Source organism: Mustela erminea, chromosome 2 (genome assembly GCF_009829155.1).
Source record: "Mustela erminea isolate mMusErm1 chromosome 2, mMusErm1.Pri, whole genome shotgun sequence".
NCBI lineage: Eukaryota > Metazoa > Chordata > Mammalia > Carnivora > Mustelidae > Mustela > Mustela erminea.
In genome coordinates this window covers 79,268,857-79,292,504 of record NC_045615.1, presented here as the reverse complement: position 1 = coordinate 79,292,504, position 23,648 = coordinate 79,268,857, and the positions used below count along the sequence as shown (strand labels likewise).

At 37.7% G+C, this 23,648-nt stretch overlaps 2 long non-coding RNA genes across 2 annotated transcripts in view; both read right to left on the bottom strand.

Moving 5' to 3' along the window:
• The window catches only part of LOC116584690, a 33,627-nt gene extending 11,804 nt beyond the window's left edge, over positions 1 to 21,823 (bottom strand). The window contains exons 1-3 of the long non-coding RNA XR_004283285.1: positions 16,479 to 21,823; positions 13,453 to 14,163; positions 7,939 to 8,087 (exon numbers count right to left, since the gene is read on the bottom strand). This is a non-coding gene — a long non-coding RNA (uncharacterized LOC116584690). The remainder of the gene's footprint in view (positions 1 to 7,938; positions 8,088 to 13,452; positions 14,164 to 16,478) is intronic.
• Positions 1 to 23,648, bottom strand: part of LOC116584689 — a 168,285-nt gene that overhangs the window by 98,989 nt on the left and 45,648 nt on the right. The window lies entirely within an intron of this gene.

Sequence of the window (23,648 nt, the reverse complement as noted above, 5' to 3'; positions counted from 1 at the left end):
TATTATCATAAAATTTTAACATATTAAGGATAAAGGTTCAGGGCAGTGAGGAGAAAGGAAAGTGTCAAAAACAAAGAATTAAAAATTATAATAACATCAGAATTCTCTATTATAAATATTAGAAGCAAAACAGAAAATGGAACAATGGCCTAAATTTCTGAAAGAAAATTATTTTCACTTGAGAGTTCTGTCAAACTCTCAGGAAACTATAAGGATAAGATAAAAATATTTTAAGACGTACAGATGGACAAGAGTGCATAATAGATGCTCCATATCACTGATCATCAAGGACAGGCAGATTAAAACCCCAGTGAGCTATCTCCTCACACTTACTAGAGTGGCTATTATCAGGACGACAAAAAATAACAAGTGGCAACAAGTTGGCAAGGCTGCGGAGAAAAAGGAACCTTTATGCAGCATTGGTATGAATGTATATTCATTCAGCCACGATGATAGACAATATGGAGATTCTTCAAAAAATTAGAAATAGAACTACCATATGACCCAGCAATTCCATTTGTGGATATTTATACAAAGAAAATAAAAACACTAACTTGAAAAGATAATTCATTACAGCATTATTTACCATAATAATGGACATAATGGACAACTTAAGTGTCCATTGATGGATGAATGGATAAAGAAAATATTGTATACACAATGCACTATTATTCAGCCATAAAAAAGGAATGAAATCTTGCCATTAGCAACAAAATGGATGGACCTTAAAGGCATTATACTAAGTCAAGTAAGTCAGACAGAGAAAGACAAATATCTTAAGATCTCACTTTTATGTGGAATCTAAATTGCTCATAGAGACAGAGAACAGATTGGTGGTTACCAGAAGCAGGGGTTTCAGAGTAGGTGAAACGAGTGAGGGGGGAGTCAAAAAGCACAAACTTCCAATTATAAAATAAATAAGTCACAGGGATATCATGTACATCATGGCAATTACAGTTAATAATACTATGTTGCATATTTGAAAGTTGCTAAGAAAGTAAATCTTGAAAGTTTTCATCAGAAGAAAAAAATTCCTCTAACTACATATAGTGACAGATGTTAACTAGACTTATTGACTCCTCAACATATACAAATACAGAGTCATTATGGTATACATCTGAGATTAATGTAATGTGTGTCAACTATACCTCAATACAAACAAATATCTTGTTCAAACATACAAGGTCTAAAAATATGTACATTCAATGCACTTTTTTTCAACCAAGTACTGAAAAATGCGTCAATCAAAACAAGAAAACAAACCAAGAAAGAAGAAGATATGGTTCCAGGAAACAAGAGGGATAACATCCAAAAGAATCAAAGGAACTCACATGATAATTGTGAGTGATCAAAAGAAAAGTGCAGTGTCACAGGTCCAGGGAGATTCTCCAAGAAACAAATACCACAGAATATTTTATATGTTACAAATGTACTGAAAAGAGAATTAGAAAAATGACCTAGTTCGTAGCTGGTAAGAATACAGAACACCAGGGCCCCTGGGTGGCTCAGTTGGTTAAGCATCTGCCTTTGGCTCAGGTTATGATCCCAAGGGCCTGGGATTAAGCCCTGCGCTGAGCTCAATGAGAGCCTGCTTCTCCCTCTCCCCGCTGATGGTGCTCTCTCTATCTTTCTCTCTCAAATAAATAAAATCTTAAAAAAAAAAATACAGAACACCCGTCAAATATACAATCCATCTGAATGGGTAAAGAAGATGTCATATATATATATATGTATATATATGACATATATGTATATATATGACATATATGTATATATATGTATATATATATATGACATATATATGATATATATATATACATATATATGACATAAATAGACCTAGAGATAACATATAGAGATATATATAGATAGATATAGATATAGATATATATATAGATATAGATATATATTATTCAAACATCGAAAAGAATGAAATCTTGCCATTTGCAATGCCGTGGATGGAGCTAGAGTGTATTATGTTAAGTGAAATAAGTCAATAAGAGAAAGACAATACTGTATGATCTCACTCATCTGTGGAATTTAAGAAAGAAAACATGAACATATAGGAAGGAGGAAAAGAAGAAAGGAAAGACGGAAACAAGTCATAAGTAGCTCTTAATGACAGACAACAAACTGAGGGATGTTGGAGCAGAGGTGGGTAGGGGATGGGCTAGATGGGTGATGGGCATTAGGGAGGGCAGCTGTGATGAGTACTGGGTATTGTAAGTAGGTGATAAATCACTGATTTCTACTCCAGAAGTCAATATTGCACTACATGTTAACTAACAAAATTAAAATTTAAAAATTTTAAATTAAAAAAAATACACAATCAGAAAACCAAGACAATTATTAACTCCAAGGAAAATGACAAGTTGTGTAAGAAAGAAAAAATAATCATTTAAAAAAAAAAAAACCTGCATGGCTCAGTTGGAAATAGTATTTACCTAATCATAAAAACATAAATTCTCAATACTTATCTCAGCAAAAATTTTATATCCTAAAAATGTAGGATCACAAGGTATGTGTGCATGTGATAGGAGTTTGTGATAGCTAAAGTCTCCTTCCTCCCAGAGGGAAGTAATCATCAATGCCAAAACCTGAAGTATTAAGAAGCAGAAATAGGAACCTGCCATTTGAAGATACTGACATGAGTACAGAGGATTAGCTCACTTTGTCGAAAACAATGGCCTCTGAGAAGGGGAGTGGGGAATCAGAGGAGAATATAGGGAGCTGATGGTCTTGTGTAACAGCATTCACTTAAAAAAATGGATTCACTAAACATAAATATTTTGATTAAAAAATTTTGATTTTGACTTAAAAAAAAAAAAAAGCCCTAAGAAGATTTGGCCACTACTTTATGGGTCTACAATATGGGGCACCTGAACACCATATGATTTTAAATATTTTTCTTTTTCTCCCATTATACAGACAAAAACTAATCTCAGGCAATGCCTATGCCAAGACACCTATATCACAAGGAGCTCAGGTTACACTGGAAAAAGGGAGGAAAGTGAGAAGAGTTGCCATGTTTCTCTTGGCTTGAGTAGACACCCCATGATAAGCTGCCATATGGCGTATGATGATGCATTATTAGGTCCTTATGCCTGATACCACAGTGACTATGAGAAATATATATGGTTTTCTTTTCATAGTGATATATTAGAATCTTGCCAATGGAAGGCACTTTGCACCCACTTTGAGCATCATTATCTCTTTCTCACAGTTTCTACTTTTATAAGAAACTTCCCTTCCACCATATGAGAGATTTTTTCCTATGCTCCTTCATTATTCTTTATTATTCTGAAAATATTCTTCTCACCCAGACCTTCATGTGCTGGTCTGACTACCACACAGCATTAAGGAAGCTTTATGCATAGGTTGGGGTGGGGAGGGTGACAATGCTCTCTGGTTTTTACTTTACACAAATCATTTCATATGTTTCACATTTAAGGAGGTTGGACTCGATCGCTCATTCAATCTTTCTAAAGCTCTGCTATGTTCTGCTGCCAGAGCCCATAATTACCATAAAACAGGTTGATTTCAGGCCGAATTGCACTGGAAAATGACATTTTGCATTTTTATTGGCACTTTGAAGAGAATGTATTCTTCTCCAGTTATTGTACTTTTAACACTAAAATACTGAGAAATAGCCTTTCCATATGTATTATAAGAAAAAATATTTAAAATTTAAGATGTATTCCTTTCTTTTATAATTTTTATTAGCATTTTAAGCAAGTTCAGTGCCCATCAGACCTAGGTCTAGTTATTTTTATTGATGCCATATAGACAATCCATAATCAAAACCACCAGCGAAACTGCTATGTCTCTTCTGCTTCTGCTAGAAAATTGGCAGAAAATTCTCATTTAAAACTTGCAAGAAAAACCCAGAGGAAGCTTGCAGAAATCCTTTATGCTATATTTCCCAGCAACAGAATATTTTCCTGCCTTTGAAAACTCAATTAAATTTTACTTCACCAAAAGTGTGAAAACCAGGAGCATGTAAGGTTCTCGTCCCCACTCTGCCTTTATTCTTATAAAAATAACGCTGTGATATTTTGCAACAAATAATATAAATCCCTTTTGACCACCCTAGCAAAACGTTCTATCAGAGACCATGAATATGAAATGTTGGTTTTCCCTCCAAGCATGAAAGGAAGAAAGTTGACCAGAACATAGATCTCTCTGTTCTGTGTACTTCACCAAGAAAATAGATCATTCTGCCGCCAGGTGTGGTGCTACCATTGCCTTTGTGTTCCAAACTTTCTTGGGTATTCTATTCCCATAAGGGATGCTTAAGTAAGCCCAAGCTATATTTTAAAAGAAAATCCCTCAAGTGACCACTTAAGCCTTTTGCTGCCCCTAAACTTCACCCGGCCTCTGAGCACATTGGAGACTAAGCTTATCCTTCTTCAAAGAAACCCTGTTACTGTTGCTTTTGTGGGCTTAAAAGGGACCGCAGGTGGGTTTCATTCTTCCTTCACTTATGTTCAATTAATATTGCTTGACCTAGGCCAATCTCTGAAGAGGCCTGAGTTCCAGAGAAGCACATCATGAAGGCTTCCAACAGCACCACCAGCTTCCTTAAATCTTGAGAATTATCTCAGTTTTGCTTGGTTCTGCCAGGGCCAAAGTTTCGTCCACGCTTTGTTTCGTTACCATGCTGGACTGGTAGAGATAGAACCACAAAGCAAGTGAAAATACTAAGCAGAGCTCAGAATTCTTTCAGCAAGTTAGAGAAACTATGTTTTAGGAGTCTTTAGGGTTTCTTAGCAAAGCCTAGCGAACTCAAGTGACCATTCGCATTCACTAGGGGGCTAATGGCAGTGCCAAGTGTAGAACCCAGTTCTCACACCTCCCTGCACCATGTCAGCTTTAAACTACAATCCCTAGGTGCTGAAGTTCCTAAGTCAAATAGACATCCTGCTCTAATCACATACGGGACTGGATTCACATGAAAGAACTGAGTTAGAGATACACAAATGAGGGTTGCAGCTGTTGACTTTCCCAAAAAAAAAAATATGAGTAGGTTATATTTAATATGAAAAAGAATAGACTTAAAATTTGTGGTTTTGACCATTTGTGAATAAACTTGAAGGCCAAAGACACATAGTGATTTGAAATTTTGCTAAAATTGGAAGAGTAATCCATCTGTGAGCCTGGCCTCAAACCTCACAGGCCTCAAACCTCACTTCAGCAGTTTTTGTTCTAGGTTTCTCCTCTGCGCAAAGAAATGCTCATAGAGTTATATGTTTTTAATTTCTTATTTTTAAAAAAAAAGTGGCCTCGAAATAGAAAGTCAAATAGATGTGTGAATGAGGAACTAACACAAAAGTAAGCGTATCTAAGAAAATGATCTCTCGTAGATGATGTATTAGGTAAAATACATACTGTTGAATACAATCATTCAATCAATCAACCAACAAAAAATTCTCTTTGAGTTCCTAATGCATGCCTGGGCTAAGTCTTAGAGGTATATCTGTGAATACCTGTGGTAAATTTCTTGTCCTCAGTGGGCAACAAAGAAATGGATTCAAACAAGAAGTCTTCTAGAGGAGTATGAGGTACCTCAGGAACATAGCACCATGGAGTCTGACATCCTCTACCAGAGAATACCTCTCTGAATGGGTGATGCTGAAACTAACATCTGTACTTAAAGTAGAAATAGGAGCGACTTAGCAAATCCCTCCATCAGCCCAAAAATTATATTTTGTGAAGAAAATGATGTCTTTTAGAAGTTACTGCAAATTTGGGGATCCCAAAGATTCTAGAACTGTTTGTCCCTTGAGAGTGTTAATGACAGAAGAATCACTGAGGGCTGATGCCTGAGACTCCTGTCAGGAAGTAAAATGAGGAATATGATCCAGAGATATAAAGAGAGAAATGTGGCTGGAGAGAAGAGAGCTGGTGAAAAATTGGTTCAAAATGTTTTAAGAGGTTTAGGAAGAATGAGGAAAGGGGAAAGACAGTTTTATTAGAAATCTTCAGGAGGGCTTGGAGTGGAATGGAGGACGGTCTGACTCTAAAGTGGAGCAGGGCTCATGTGGACTAGAAGTGGAGGGAGCAAAGAAATACCTTGGCTCTTTCAAAACTGTCACAAGTGGCCACCCCTCCTCACTACAAGGAAATCCTATTCCTTTCAAGAAATTGTTTTAAATAGGAAGAAGAGAAGAATACTCTTGTTTGCTTTTCCTCAAACATCACCACAAACTGTCACTAAATGTTAGCATATTCTAAATGCTTAATGTCTTATTTATTCCACAGTTATTTCACACAGCCAGATGCTTTTAGACGGACAGCAAACCAGAGAAAATATTTGTGATCCTAAATTATTGATCATTAAAGCAATGAAATCACTACTCACCAGGACTATTCTAGGAAATTTTACCTATAGAGAGCCTTGAAAGAGTCCCACCTTCAAAGCTGAACCTGCTGGGCCTCTCACAGTGTTGTAAAGTGGCCCCAGCATTTCCCACACTCAGTCTGCTCTGCCATTCACAGTTCTCAGATTGGTCACTGTCTGCTCAAAATCGTTTCAGGTTTCTTTACCTACATTAAAAAGTGAGCATGCCTTAGCTTGCCCTAAAGTGTCCTCCACAATACAGTCCCAGCTTAGCCAATGTTCCAAAATCACCTTCTGAAAATCCCCCACTCCTGTCCAACTGACCTATTCCCTATTTCTTGTGCCATTTCTTCCTGAATGAAAGCCACTCTCCTCCTTCATCTGTACATATTTCTATTGGATGCCTCTGCTTAATGCCCTTCATTTGACTATAATTGAGGAAATATAGTTAAAATATTTATTACAGTAACTAGTGATGAATACATTTTCTTTCCTTTTTTCCCTTCAGGAGACTTTGATTAATGAACTCCACATGAATAATGATCTAGTTTCTATTATATTCTGTATATACCTTGCATAATTATTTTTCATCTACGTACTCTCTGTCAGATGCCTGTTTTTTGTTTTTTGTTTTTTTTCCATTTTAGTTCTAAGTTCCTAGAAATAGAAAGTCTGCTGACTGGCATTATAAAGCCAGCACCTTAGTCACCCCATAAAGATCTCTGGTTGATGATGATAGCTCATTTTCCTTCAGTGTGTTAGTATGTACAATGCATGCAATTAATTGAACTATGAACTTATTATCTATCATAGGGTTAGCAGACAAGTAAGCCAAAGGATTACCTTTATGCTCTCCACATAATTACGATTCCACAAGAAAACACACTTGTTACTTATTTTTAAAAGTCAATGCCATCTCTTAGTAATTTTCCTGTTTCACCCTATTTCATCTCACTGTGGCTTCAAAAGATATTCTAAGTTTTTTAAAGTTAGTGTTTTTTAAATATAATATCAAATACAATTGAGTGGTACACAATATAGTTACCTCTCCTCCACTTCAGGGAAGAACTATTTTCCACACAATAAAACATGCCTCTGTCCTTTAAGGAATACATAGAAAACCTCCACTTTTCGCTCTCCAATAAGATCATTTTCTACAAACCTACATAACACCATGGTCTTATTTCTCTGTTTCAGTGGCTATATAATAATGACATAAACATTCCTAACCCACATTTATTGTAGAGTGGCACCATCTTTCATATGAGAAATAAGTGCTAGTAAAGTTGTGCAAAATTCAGGAATTGCTTCCAAAACCTTTTGTCAACATTTTTCAACCGCTCTGTTTGAAGACCATAAAGTTTTGAACGAAAGACATTTGGAAAGAAACTGAAACCATGTGAATCAAAGAAGATGAGAACAAGAATAATGAAAGTTGACTGATGTGAAACCCACAAATCTCTCCCAGTTTTAGCCAAAAAACCATATAAGATGCCTGTGCTTTCCTCTCCTCCAGTCCCGCCTTCCCCTGCCTCCTGCCGCTTCTGGCAGTACCTTTTGCTATTTTATGTAGTTGTTACCAGACTGAAAATTCTTACCTTCTCCTACCTTTTGAGAAGATGAGGAAACATTAGCCACCTGGTCAACTAATGACCAAATCCAAAGTATAGATATCCTTAGCAGATAGCATTTGTTTTTACTGATGGCTTCTACAAACTCCTACTGGGCAGATTACTTTTTCTTGAATCTGTATAATAACACAAACCAATAAATAAATAAATACATAAACAAGCAAATAAATAAATAAATATTCAAAGGCTTAATCAACTATTTTGCCCACATTGCCATGTATTTTGCACACCACTGGCTTTTGGCTTCAGAGTTTCGTTTTCTTTTCCTTTCATTTTGATTCTTTTTTTTTTATTGGCCCAAAATTGGGTGACATGGAGATGGATCAAGATAATAAAAAGTATCTTGCTTAAGGCCACACAGATAACTAATGAAATTCAGATCGCAGGACAATAGCAAGTACAAATGTCAAGGAGCCTACTCTACACATAGCACCACATCGCAAAAAATAATATGAGTCAAGATCTTATTTTCACAAAGGTAACAGAAGACATAGAGGACACAAAACCATTATAAATCTCAACCCTATTATTTCTTTTTTTTTTTTTAAGCTTTAATTCATTTATTTGATAGAGAGAGACACAATGAAAGAGGGAACATAAGCAGGGGGGAGTGGGATAGGGAGATGCAGGCTTCCCATGGAGCCAGAAGCCCATAAGCAGGGCTCGATCCCAGGATCCTGGGACCATAACCTGACCAGAAGGCAGACACTTAATGACTGAGCCATCCAGGTGCCCTTCAACCATATTATTTCTTTTATGTTCAACCATGGGCTTTCACATAAGCCTTACCTATTGATGTGATGTGGTGGGATTAAATCAAATTTAAGTAGAGCTCCAAAACAGGGCCAAGAATAAGATGCAGAACATAATGGGGTGCCAAAAAAATACAGTAATTGATATAAGTAATAGTTTAATTTAATATTTTTAGAAATGAACAAACTATGTCCCACAGGCTAGCTGCCTGATTTTTAAATAAAGTTTTATTGGAGGGCCAGGGTTAGGGTGAGACAAGTGAGGCAGAATAGTTCAAGGGTGGGATCAGATCTGCTTTTTTAAAAATTTTCATACAGTGTTTATCATGTAGGGGTTTTTTGCATTAATCTTGATTTTTTTTTTAAATATTGCATTAAGATAGCATTTATCTTCATTACCGAAGTTTTTGAAACCCCCTTAAATTTTGTTCCTGAGGTAAGTGCCTCACTCACCTCACCTTAAACCCAACCCTTCAAGACTCTTAAAAAAACTAAAAATAAAACACTAGGAAAATGTGTAAAGCATACATAATAAGTTACTGAAATTATTAGCCAGTGAGCAGCTTTAATATCCAATAGATATTACATTTTATTTTAAACAGACAAAGTTCAAAAGCAGCCTAATATAAAAACCCAAAGCAAGAAAACCACTAGGGCGCCTGGGTGGCTCAGTCATTAAGCGGCTGCCTTAGGTTCAGGCCATGATCCCCGCGTGCTGGGATCCAGCCCTGCATTGGCTCCCTGCTCAGCGGGAAGCCTGTTTCTCCCTCTCCTACTCTCTGTTGTTCCCTCTCTCACTGTGTCTCTCTCTGTCAAATAAATAAAATCTTTAAAAACAAAAATAAAAACAAAAACCCACACCCTTTTATTAATAAAAGACTGACAAATCAGCAACTCATTCTCAGTTTCCTTGCCCTCTTGGAATGACTGGGCTGTGTTTAGTCTGGCCATTCCTTTTCATAGCCAAATCTTTGAGTGTTAGACAGTGCAGCCTGGGACACCTCAGTTTCCACCTCCTGCTTAGTACCGTAGGAATAGCCTGCTTGGAAAGGTGAAAACAGTTTCAAGTACATGTGAAGTTGAATTTCTAAACTTTCTTAAAAGGCGAGTCTTTTCCTGACTCCGTAGAAATGGCTGATGACCTGGTTTTACTTCGGTCCAGAGGCAGGTTTCCTTGCCCGGCCCAGGCCCTGCCTCACAGGCCATTCCTGTGATACTGGTCCCCACAGATGGCAGTTAAGCATGAGCTCTGAGGCCTCACAGAGAGAGCTTCGAACTGGAAATGGGAGAAGTCGGGGGGGTGGGGGGTTGAAGAAGTTTAAGATTCAGAACTTTTGAGAACACTCTCTTCAGTACTCCTGTCTATAAGCAAGGCCCCAATTGACAGCTCTACCATAGGTATAACTTTCCTAAAACCAGCTCAAGGTTATAGAGAGCAGTTCCAATTACTGTTTATTCATTACAACTCATTATTTTCACAACTGAGAAATAAAAGAGAAGAATTAAGCAATTTTTCAACTTTTCCTGTAGAATCTGAACCTCATGATAGCAACATAAGAAGAAATTTCTCTTAACAAAAATATTACAACAAATAAATATTGGAAAATAATAGAATAATGGCATTATCATTTGGCAGCCTTTAATGAATTAATGAGTCTACAGCTACACTACCCAATAGGGTAGCTACTAGTCACATGTGGCTATTTACATTTAAATTTGAATGAATTTAAAATTTTAAAAATTAAAACTGTAGTTTCTCAATCACCCTAGCCACAATTAAAGAGCCACATGGGTCTAGTGACTACCATATGCAGATATAGATTCGATATAGAACATTGTACTAATACAGAATATGTCCATCACCACAGAAATTTCTATTGGAAAGTGCAGCTCTAGAAAACTCTACTCCAGACAATGAACTTTGATCACTGCCAGACACTGTGTGATAGAAGTACACAACAGCACCTCGCCAACAAAATAAACCAAACCTGAATAAAATTAAGCCTCTGGATCTAACCACCAATTTACAGGAAATACGGGGGACAGAGGAATGTGTTACACAACAGCATGGGGACCCAGTCAGCAAATTCCAAATTGTGGAACGCTATTCAGAACAAATGACACAGTTTTGTTGACAAAAATGTTACCAAAAAAAAAAAAAAAAAAAAAAAGTGATGGAGGAAGAAACTTGAATCTCATAAATTCCATGAGACTTAAGGAACATATCAAATAATTATAATCTATAGACTTAATTAAAAGCCTACTTTAAACAAACTATGAAAGGAATTATCACAGTTTTAAAACAATTGTGGTAATGTGTATACTGACTTGATATTTGCTGATTTAACTGTCACTAATAGATAAAAATGGTATCATAGGGATATTTTAAGCATCTTTACCTTTTAGGTACATACCAAAATATTTACAGATGAAGTGATTGCTTGGATTGTACCTCAGAATGATCTGGATGTGGGAACTCAGAGAAGTAAATGATGAAACAAGTTTGGCTATGATTTTGTTGGAAATAGATAATGGGTACAGGAAAGCTCATTATATATTTTCTCTCTTTTGTGCATGCTTGAATTTTCCCATAATAAAAAGCTTTTTAAATGTGATTGTGTCAGCCACTTATAATCCGCTATCATATAAATCTGGTAACTGCAGATGAACTAGCAACAATGTTTAAATATTCCTCATCTGTGGTAAGTTTCTACCCTAGTTCTTGGTAAAGCTCATTGCAACACAAATCTTCACTGTAGGATGCTTAAACTTTATATTAAGTATAAGAATTTTTCCAAATAACAAATGAAAATATTCATCTTAATTAAAACATTTCTCAGTTAAAAGAAAAGAAAAAAAAACTCAAACATCATTCTAAACATGACACCAGTAGGGGGAGATAGATGCTGGCTTTCCTCTGGGAAAATTTTTTGAAGAAATAATCCATGTTTAATCTGAAAGTCTGGACAATGTGGGGGTTGGGAGGTGGGGAAGACACTCTCCTACTGTGTTTTTGGTAAAAAGCATATCTCCACCATCAATTCTTTTAATTCCATTTCCAGGAGAGGAATTGTTCACTCTGCATCATAACATTCTATTTTCCAGTCTAAACATATGCTCAAATTATAGTAATAACACTTCAAATTGTGCTTCTGCTCCTGTCTTAGTATCTCTATAATGGACTTCCTAGATATTATCCAAGTATTTCTTTAAAAGTACTTATTTTACTTCATCATGTAAAATGCTAAGTTAACATTTGTGTGAAACTAGTAGTCTTTCAAGTAATGTCATTCATTTATACAACCAGTTCTTGAATGTCTACTATGTTCAAGCTTCTGAGGTCAGTGCTGGAGTTATCATGAAGAATAAGAATTAGTTCCTACCCTTACGTACCTGTACCTTATGGTTTAGTAGAAGAGCATAGCATATCATAGGATGAGATAGAGGATATACATGATAATATGGGATCCCCTGGAATGCAACTAATCATCTTAGAGAAAGACTTCCCAAATGGAATATATAACCATGTATTTCATTTATTCACCAATTTGTTTAGAAACTTAGCATATTTTTATTTTATCCCTTCAACAAATACATATTGAGCACATTTTATGAACAAGAAACAGGGTCCTCTTGATTCAAATCACCATAAATTCTTCTTGATCAGCATATATAATCTCTTTTCAGAGTGTGCCTCCTTGTAACAATGAATAGTTCTAAACAATTTTTCTTCACTTTGTGAAGTTGACATTTTCAATATAAATTCTTCCTTCCACTGGAAAACCCCAGTAATTCAAATATTACTTCTGCATATTTCATACTAATTTTTTTTTAAAAATTATGTTATATCCCTATATGAAATTAAATAGATTGCCTTTCTTCAATGATTATGCAATTTCTTGTGCTCTTTAACCAATTCATTTAAAATATTCCTATTTCCAAGACCATAACTCCACAGAAAAGACTTCATTATGGTTCTCTCTTTGCACTAAACTTAAGTTAATTAACATGATCATCTCTTAGTCAGTAAGGAGAAGTTTTCTCTTCCAAGAACTACATCCTTTGGGTTATAGCCTTTTACTTTCTGGTATTCGTAAGTATTATCCCCTCCTCTACCATAGTCCAACACAGGCAGATAGCTAACTGAGCACATAACCCTTCTACTTTGTGTTAAAATTTGAGTTGTAGAATAGTCCCTACTTGGCAACAGTTTTGAGTATTCAGAAAGTTCCACAAGGGGCTCTCTTGCACTACTTTTATTTTATGTTCCCAAAAGGCTCCTTTTTGTAGATTCCATCAGGTCTGGCCTCCTTCCTTCCCTAGATCCAAGCTGATACTTCGCTCTGAGATTCCAGAAGGAGTCGTAGGGGATTTTTACCCATTTGGTCACCCTGGGCTTTCTATATCACTGCAGATCTGAGCAGCTCAGGATCACCACCTCAGCCAACAAGTCCCTGAATTACTCTTTCAAGGAGTCTCTGATTAGCCCTTTGGGTGTTCCTGGGCATTAAGCCCCACACTCAGCTTTCCCTTCTCCCACGTGTTTTCCTCTATGTTCCTTTCCTGACTTCCATTGATAATCTGCCCTTGCTCTTGAGTTACTTCAGCCTTCTATTATGAATTATCTCCATCAAGTTCTCTCAAGCTTCTTCCTCAAAATGTCACTAACATATTTTCTTATTTCTGTCCTCTAAGCTCTTTAATTTGTTGTTCTAGTCTGCAACATTACCTGCTCTGATCCATGGTTTTCTTGGTCAGGTTCCCAGATACTCCAGCAGCCACCAGATGATTTTTTTAAGGGGGGTAGCTTTCTTCTCCAAAGACGTGTCTCTGAACTTTGCTCTTTCCTTCAACTCTGGCCATTCACCACACCCAGCATGTCTAGGGGATCTAGCCCACACAGTCCTTTCAAGTGTCCAATTACTTTTACTACAATAAAAGAGATTGTTAGGATATAAATTATATCTTCAAGAGTGAAGTGACAAGCATATTGTCCTATGTATGGTCTTTGGTTTGACAGAATCTTGTCTAAGCCCTCTCAGTGCTTATGCCATTTTTTGTCACAGGCAACCCTCCTAGCCCTGATGCTGGTGGTCAGTATCTTCACTGGTTTCTTCTATTTTCACTTCCCACCACAGGTCTCTCGGAATTGTTGAGTTCTTTCCTACGTTGAGCTTAAGGTCACTTCTCAGCATTAGGTCGTAATTGTCCTTCTCCAGTCATATGCCCTCAGCAGTTTCAGAGCATCCCACATTTATGGTTCATTTATAGTTCCCTCAGACCTTCTTTCCTCTACTTTTCAATAGAGGTATATTCACTTTGCATTAGTTCATACTGGAGCTCCCCCTTCTCTTCTCTGTCCCTTCTTCTCTCTCGAATTTTCATCTTCTCCAAAACCTTCACGTTTCTTCATAACTCGGATGCCAACATCTCTAGCCTCCTGTATAGAATATCATCAGGGTCAAACCAGTGACATTGCATAGTGAATTCTGATCAGGGATCTGATCAGTGAATTCTGATCAGGGATCTCACTATATTAGGATTTTTTTATCTTAATTAGATCTGATTTTTTAAAGATTCTATTTCTACTTTATCACATCCAGTTTATAAATCATACATAGTATGTTGAAGGAAAGTATACTTTCATACTTTTTTTTGAGAATCTCTTTGCTGCACTTTCCTGTTTGTGAACTGGGTACCTGATCTAAACACAGCATAGTCATGCATTTTCCCTCAGAATAAATAACAAACAAACCAACCCTGGAACTCTGGAGTGCTACCTAACGGGTCTAAGTTGCTGTCTCATCTGGGTTATACACCAGAACCATCTGTGGATCATTTAAAATGAAAAAGGTCTGCCTCTACCTCCCCTTCTCTCTAAGGGCTCAGATTCAGAAACCCTGGGGGAACTCAGAACCACTAATCTAAAGGATTCTTGGGATAGTGATAGCAATAGCCACAGTGAAGGTAAGGAGCCTAGAATCTCATCTCTGTGAACAAATGTAAGTGATAAGATTGGCCTTCTGTGATGTTGCTTTGCCTTCATGTTGCCTCTCTTCAAAGAACTGCACTTCATGTGTTTTTTCCCACTTCTGTGGACTCCCGTCCTGAGGTTCAAAAGTAAATTCATTTTTTGATGGGCACAGGAATAAACAACATAGTATACCCTTTGCCAAAGGAAAACAAAGGGTCATCACACTCCATTTTTATGTTGTAGTTTATCATGCTAATTTATCTCCCAGAATATATGAGGATTTCTTTCTATATCCAGGATGGCCCTTGGATTTATTCAGCATCTAACAGTCTTTTTAAGATGGAGATGGCTGAACCAGGATTGAAAAAAAAAAAAAAAAATACTTGGAGGAAACAGTCTCCAGAAAGAATTAAAGCAAAGAAAATTACCAAGGACCTCACTTGCTCACAAACATTTACTAAATAACCACTGTTGTTTATAGAATGTCAGACACTGTTAGTCTTTGACATTTTTTACAGTCTAACTTACTAGTTCGTCATTCATTTTGGGAGACCGAGTTTATGAGAGAAAAAAAAGGGGAGGAAGGGCTAATTTCTTTATGTGTTTGTCAGCCCCATTTTTCATTATTCTATTCCTTATCCCCCTCATTTTTTTCTTCAATCGCTTTCTTTGTTGTTAACATAGTAAGTAAAAGAGAGAGAATTTCCTTCTAAGAAATAGCAAGGGAGGGCGCCTGGGTGGCTCAGTGGGTTAAGCCGCTGCCTTCGGCTCAGGTCATGGTCTCAGGGTCCTGGAATCGAGTCCCGCATCGGGCTCTCTGCTCATCAGGGAGCCTGCTTCCTCCCCTCTCTTTCTCTCCTGCCTCTCTGCCTGCTTGTGATCTCTCTCTGTCAAATAAATAAATAAAATCTTAAAAAAAAAAAAAAAGAAAGAAATAGCAAGGGATCCTAAGTAATGCTATAATATGTGTCAAGTGAGCTTGTCCTATTTCTGGCTTTGTTGATAGATTGCTAGGGGTTCTGACTGAAGGAGCAGGAGGCTGGCTGAGGACAAAGCAAAAGCTGGCGCCTTGCACCCCCCCCTTCACCCGCTCCCCTCCATATGTGTAGCATTCCTCAGGCACCCCTGACTGCCATAAAACGATAAATAGTTAACTGCACTCTATTGGCATTTCACTGACATTGCCGATAATTTCTAGGTGACTTAGATTTCCCCAAAGTGGGGCAAGTTATTTCCTAAAATACTTGAGGAAGTATAGAGTAGACAGCCTAAAGCAACAAACCTGGTTTAATCATATTCTGATCTAACCATCTATGTGATCAGAGGAAGCCCTTTATGCCTGAGACTCAATGTATCCCTTTGTAAAATGGAGAGAGAGATCGACATAATGGGAGATGAGGATTATAAACAATGTCCCTGAAGCATCTAACATAATTCCCCTCTCATGGTAGATGTCAATATTATTATTATTACTACTCACAACCCTTAAATGTCAGTGAGAGTCTTTGAGACTCCTGTATGACCAGGACCACATGCCATTAAGTTTTAGGAATAAGAGAGTTTTGTCAGTAAATATATCAAGGGCTCATAGACAAACACTTCAAATAATCCATCACACAAGGACACCACTCCCTATCATCCTGCCAAAGAGTCCTTATCAAGCAAGAGGATATGTCATGTGAAAGGCACCAGATACATTGAACCATATTACATGACTACTCTGTTTTGTTTTTACCACTGAACTATGTAAGACTGAATGTTTTGTTTTGTTTTGTTATTACTTGCAGCTATTCCAAGAAAGGGAAGGAAGGAGGCTTCTTCCTTTGAATGTTGAAGCTTTAACTTGCACCTAATTTTGAAGAGAAAGCAAGGAGAATATATCAGTTATATTCTCAAACACAAATTTATGCACCCCAATTGGTTGTGTAGCCCCTTGCCACCATCATGCAGAGATCATGGACTGAAAGCTAAGGGAGAAGAAATCTCCCTAACAGCAGACCTACCCAGATACAAAATAAGGGAATAGTCTAGTAACATTCATCAATTCGTTGCCAAGTAAATAATCCCACAGAAATTAAGAGGAAAAAAATTAACCTACATTCTTTCACTTTACAACATTGTTCTGGATACGGTCTTTGGTTTTATTTTTATAACAAGTCATGTTCTTTACATGTCATCCTGCATTTCAGGGAAAGAATTCATTTGCCATGGTTTCAGATATTAATATGTACAATAAAACTGGTGATTCCATTCATCTTTAGCTGTTGAAGTTTCTGTCTCCTCAAGGCCTTTTCTGTTTCTAAAATTCTCAGATTCCTTAAGGACTTCGAGGTGATTCTCGGGATACAATTTATTTGTATTGCATACCATATTAGACCTTCAGAGAAAACCTTCTCCCTATTCTGAGAGAAACCCATTTGGATGGAGGCCTTGTGTCTTCCAAAGTGGATCACCTGCTGGTAGTGATCACATGACCCATGTGAAGAGCACCTATGGGCCAGGCAAAGCATGTTTTATATGGAGAGCAATATATTTAATCCTCCAAAGGCCCTGTAAACTAGGTTTTCATTTCCACATGTTGTAAGAGAGGCTTCAAGAGATTAAGGTGGTACAGGTTACAATTTGTTAAAAATCTGGAACTAGTAAAAGTACGTCTTCCTGACTCTGAAACTTGAGTTCTCTTCTTTATGCTGCACTACCTAGAATAAAAAGTGAAATGTGTAAATAAATTATATCACCTGACAGTTTTAGAACCTACAAAGCTGAAATATGCAAAGTCTACCTGCAGTGAATCAGGAGCAAAGCCTGGGGGATACCGGCAGGCCCAAACACTTAAGAGCCATGTTTTGATTGACCTTCACAAAGTTTGGCTTGCCTTCAAATTAATTGCCAACATTTAAGATTATACAGAATTCACATAAAATCGGGATCAGGAACTCCTACTGAAAAACCAGCATATCTGGCCACCCCAGGTTTCCACACCACCACATGATAACTGTGAGGGAAGCTGAGCAGCAGATGCCCCTTGAGACAAGACACTCCCTTTCCCATACACCACAGTCTACTCTCCACTAACAAAGCTGGTGTGCCTGAGCCCTTAGGCTTTTGAATTTGTGACCTCTTCCATTACTCTAAGGCATCCTATCCAGAAAAATTAGAAGGTAAAATGTTCTCAACTTCATAAACATACAGTGTGTCAAAACTATAAGAAAGGGTGTAATGTGTACCTTTTCCTCAATGGTTTCCTCTTGGGAACGACCCAAAGTTTGTGAGGGTTTGGAGAACAGCCTAGGGCCTTCAATTAAAATAGTTTTGTCTTTGGTTACTACCGGAATAAACCTGTAAGCAGACAGCTGTTTCATGCCAGCTGAAATTCTAGTCTTGGGTGGGATGGCAGAGGTTTACGACTTCAGATGAGAAACAGGCAGGAACGGATTATATTCTTATGCCAAGTTTCTTTCTTTATTGCCATGGAAGCAAGAAGAGAAATGCAGAAGGGGGAAAGCTTTGCTAGACCCAATGTTTCACTCGGACTTTCTGCTAGGCATCAGGAGCTACTCAAGATTTTGCAAACAATTTTACAAGAAAATCATGGCTATAGAAAACTCCTAAAATTAAAACAGAACTGGAAAAGAATAAAGACCATGCATTTGTCTTTAAACTCAGAAGTGGAACCCCCCGGGATTTGGTATTCTATAACAAGACTGGAAACATTATTAATGTTAATAAATAAACATCTGGATTGACTTGCAGTCTAAATTTAAGTGTCCTAAATATTTTGGCTCCATTATAACTATATGCATTTTCCAAAATTCTCCAATGTTTCTTCTGTCTTTAGCCTACATTTCATTTTCTTCTGAGTCTTTTAACGCAGGTTTTGTTTTTCCATGAAAATGGACCCTGTTATATAAATGTTTAAGCACCCAATGTCCATAAAAGATACAGAATTGGTCTTGATTTCATCCTTCATATTGCACAGTCTGGGTTCTTTACAGACTCATATCCTCCTAATTGAAACCATATAATCACACCATTTGCTTCTCTTCCGTTCGTGTAATGCTTTGTACTATAGATCATCACAAGAGTGCCAAAATTTACCAACTAAAATTTCGTTGAGCTAAAATTAAAACTTAAGGCCATGACATTAATTCCACATCTTACTGTAAAATTTAGCCAGTGTTAGTCTAGTTTTGGATCGTGTTGGGGAGAAAACATACAATATGGTGGCCTAAACCAGATTAAGCCCTAATCAGGGCCAAGTTTCACTTGTATCCTCAAGTGTACTCCAAATGCAAGAGTAAATGTGAAGTAAAGGTCAGCAAAACACACCTCCACCAAGAAAAGTGCAATAAAACCAATGCAAAATTAAATAAGCCAGCTACAGAGAATTCTACTCCTACACACAATGCTTCGACTCAATCTGTTCCTCACCACCTCCTTTTGAGCATGTTCGTCTCCAGTCCCTGGGCTGCTCTTGCTGCCTTGAGTCTTTCTCTAGTTGTAAGCCAAGGGGTTGCTATGCGAAGTCCCAATGCATGGAACCAGAGTTAATCATTCACAGGCCCTTTTGCCTGAAATAAGATGCTTTTCATTTCCCTTGGCTTATGTGAATAATGAAAAAAGAAAACAAACAAAGGAGATAACTGCACTATGTTAAAAGATAATCCCTTAGCATAACTGTTGTCTAGAAGGCTGAGCACCATAGGCAGGCAAAAATCCAGTCTGCATTCAGCCACCACGTTGACATTTATTTATAAGAGATTATGCCATGACAGAGCTTCAAGTCGTTTAGAAATGCTCCCATTTCCCAAGGCCTCCACTATATTTATATGCAGGATCCCATATTATTTTTCCTGGTGTTATGGCAACAAAGATTTCCATGTTTACAGAGCTATCAAGTTTTGACAGGCCAGGCTGGGGACTTTGCCTCACTGGCTCACATTAAAATGAAACGAGGGACTTGGGGAGCAGGGCAGACGCGCAGCTGTCTGAACAACTAATACCTGAGCAGAAGAGACCAAGGAAGCAGCCAAATGGTGCTAATCAACTCACAGAGCCACTCTCCCCCAGGGGAATTCACCTTCCTGATCCTGCGGTTTAAGGACAAAGGACCCTGAACCTAGAAAGTCCCATTAAACCCGAAAGAAAGCAAACCCCAATTCCTACTAGTTTTGGACTCCGTGTGGATTTTTAAAGCTCTGTTGAATACGGGATGTTGGAGTCCATTATTAGGCCTCTGGGGTAGTGGAAGGGGAAATGAAAATTCAGTGGGTGAAGAAAGGGAGAGAACAAGTACTCTCTCTGTGCCCCCTTTTTGTTTTTAACTACACAGTAGAGAGCAAGGTAAGCCCAGCTTACCTTCACACCTAACTCAATCTTTGCCCATAGCTTAGAGGTTTCCAGTATACTCCGACTCTGGGACTAATTATGGTATGAAGCTGGCTATGAAAATATCCTAAAAATACCTGTATCTCACAAACTAGATTATCTTGAGAATTTGCCTCCTACTCCATGAAAATAACTTCATGCACGTGTAACCTCACCATCAAAGTTTCTCTGCACTGAGCTGTTTTCTAGTGCACTGTACAATGCACTAGGGATTGCCCAGACTCCTCCATAACCCCAGAGTACTGAAACATTGGGCTAAAAACAAGACATTAAAAAACAAGTCCTCCCAAACATACCCTTTGTATATCTTGCTTATGGTTGAAGCAGGAAATAAAAGCTATAAACTTAACCTCAGCTATAAGAAGCCACTACTTTCCAGTCCTAGTTGTGGGCCAGGGAAAGAATCAAGTCAGGGCAAAATGAAACAAGAAATGCTAAGCCAAGTGTCTTTCTTTCTCTTATTCTTTTCTTTGTGTATGCATGTTCATAAGATTATTGGTACTCACTTGGTTACAAAAGTGTAGGGTGGGTTTTACAAGCATGTGTTAATTTTTTTTTAATTTTTTTCTAAATTTTTTTTAATTTAGGTTTTGTTCTGTTTAAAATTGCAAACAGCAAGAAATATGCATGTGTCCTAATGCTCAAGATGAACATTCCAACAAATAATAAACTGTGACTTACCATGTAACATAAGACATGTGAAAAAAGTTTTATTGACATGGTATGGATTTTCTACTTATATAAAATAAATGTTAAAGTATTGGGGGAAAGGTATTAATAATAATTGCAATAAATGTCTCTCTATGTATTTTTGGATAAACTACAGCTGTGTAAAAAATAGATAGAAATGAGTAAGTCTGACGTCATGATCTCTCCCTTTGGAAGTTAATGGTGTTGACAGGGCTGTCTCCCAAGACTAGTCGGAAAGACTAGTTGGAAACCTTAGTTGGAAACCTGTGAGAGGAGAACAGAACTTTGTACTCTATATCCACATCAGGCCCATCCTCTCAATAGCAATTGTGACAATGGTTTGCAATATCTGTTATTATCCATGACTTTCTTTCTTCAAAAGCTGACTTTGCTCAGAGTTTGCCAGTTCCCTTGGTATCCTGGCACACAGACTAGTTTATCCATGGCTGGTCTTCCCAATAGTCAGAGATTAAAGGATATTGTTTGAAACGATGCTTTAGCATGTCCTTTTATTTCTTCTGGTCAACCCACTTCAGCTTACCACCCAGCAGCTGCAAAGGCAGCTGACATTAACATCTTCATCATCATGAAGAAAAGAATTTATTACAAACACAATTAATGACCCAGAGAGTTTCCTAAGTACTCATTCGAGAAAATTACATAAGCTTGAGTCTTCCCATGAACTCTGCAAATGTGTTATTCATTCATTTAACACATATTTTTTAGCTCCTAACTTATGTATGGCACTATACAATGCACTAAGGATGCAGTGATATGTAAAGTAAACGGTCTTTTCCTCAAGTGAGTTTAAACTCTATGGTGAGACAGTCAACAAACACAGGTAAATCAACCAGTAATACCGTTGCTAGTGTCAAATATGGTAAAAAGGAAATTAAGAGACTATTATGATAGCCAATATGGAATATCTTCAGATATTGGATGCTTAAGCACTTCTTCCCTGAATGACATTTAAGAAGGGACATGTTGGATAAGAAAACAGTTCTGAGAGGCACCTGAGTGGCTCAATTGGTTAAGCAACCGATTCTTGATTTTGGTTCAGGCCATAATCTTAGGGTCATGGAATCAAGCCCTTCATTAGGTTCTGTGCTGGGCTTGGAGCCTGGTTAAGATTCTCTCTCCCTCTGCCCTTCCCTGCATATGCTCTCTTTCTCCCTCTTTCCCTAAAAAAAAAAAAAAAGGGAAAAAAAAAAAGGGAAAAAAAACAGCTCTGAAACTAAGCAGACTCGAAGCATTCCATTGATGGTAAACTTAATGCTGTTTAGGCCTCTTAGTGACTACTTATAAAGTCAAATAAAATATTTCTGGCACATTTTAAATTTCTGTCTTGTGGAAGATTAAATAGGATGATCTGGGGGGGAGACTTACGTCTTTATCCAAACCTTGATACTACAGTGTTAACTGATTCCATCTGTTGACTTCTTGTGGATATCTTGGCTTTCATAACAAAACCAGGGCCTTCCTTTGCTGAAGATACAGACAAGAGGTTTTTTTTTTTTTTTTTTTTAAAGATTTTATTTATTTATTTGACAGAGAGAGAGATCACAAGTAGGCAGTAGGCAGAGAGGCAGGCAGAGAGAGAGAGGAGGAAGCATGCTTCCTGCTGAGCAGAGAGCCTGATGCGGGGCTCGATCCCAGAACCCTGGGATCATGACCTGAGCCGAAGGCAGTGGCTTAACCCACTGAGCCACCCAGGCACCCCCAGACAAGAGGTTTTTAACCTGGCAGATTAATAAAGGATTTCTCTGAGTATCCATCCTGAATTTATACACAAAATAAACTGTGTATGATTCACATATACAATTTACTAGTGAGAACATCTAGCACTTTTATCAGATTTTTAAAGGGTTCTGTGACCTGAAAAAGGATAAAGCTACTCAGAAAGAATAGTCAACATGGTTTATTGCTCTGGAATCTTTCAAAGAGCTGACTTGTTCTACTTGGCCCTCCACTGACTGGATGAGGCTCACCTACATTATGCAAGGCAATCTGTTTTCACTCAAAATTTACCAATTCAAATTTCAATCTCATCTAATAACATCCTCACGGAGACATTCCAAAATAATATTTGACCAAATATCTGGAATCCATGGCCTAGACAAATTGACACAGAATATTAACCATCACATATATAGTCCATCCTGAAGGACAGTGTCCCGGACTCACAGGGTATAATTTCCAAGCTGATGCCTTACCTATGCCTGCAAAAGACTATCACAAAGCTTTATCAGTTTCTGTAGGATGGAACTTGTAATATGACAGGATCCTATCCTCATTTATCCACTGCTATACCTCCTTTGCAGTAAGGTAGATCCTTTGTTTCAAAGAAATGTTATGTTAGATCTCATGTAGATAAGTCAGATACTCTGTGAGCCCTTGGATAGCAGGGAAGCCAAGAACTACAAGCAGGAAAGAAAATCCATAACTATGAATACATGTAGATCCTAGTCGTGAAAAATCACTGCTCTCTCCATGACAGGAAGTGTCCAATGTAAATAATTTGCCACTAAGTGGTTTGTTGGTCTCTTGGAGGAATAGTATTACACTGGGGGTTCAGCATCATATTATATTAGGGATCTCTGCTGCTGATAAGTTGCACATTCAGCCAGAATAGCTATAAGAACATATCCCTTTTGTTTCTGCCACCATGTTACACCCCACTCATTTTGGTAGCCAAAGACAACACTCCAGGGTAGCCAAAAACAAAAGATGGATGGCATCTACTGGATAAGTCACCCTGTTCACTTGATCTACCATGGCTGGTGTCTCATGGGCATTAACATGCAATAGAAAAGTAACAATACTTTGTGCCCACTCCTATAAGTCCATCCAAGCTGCCTCTAATCAATCCATCC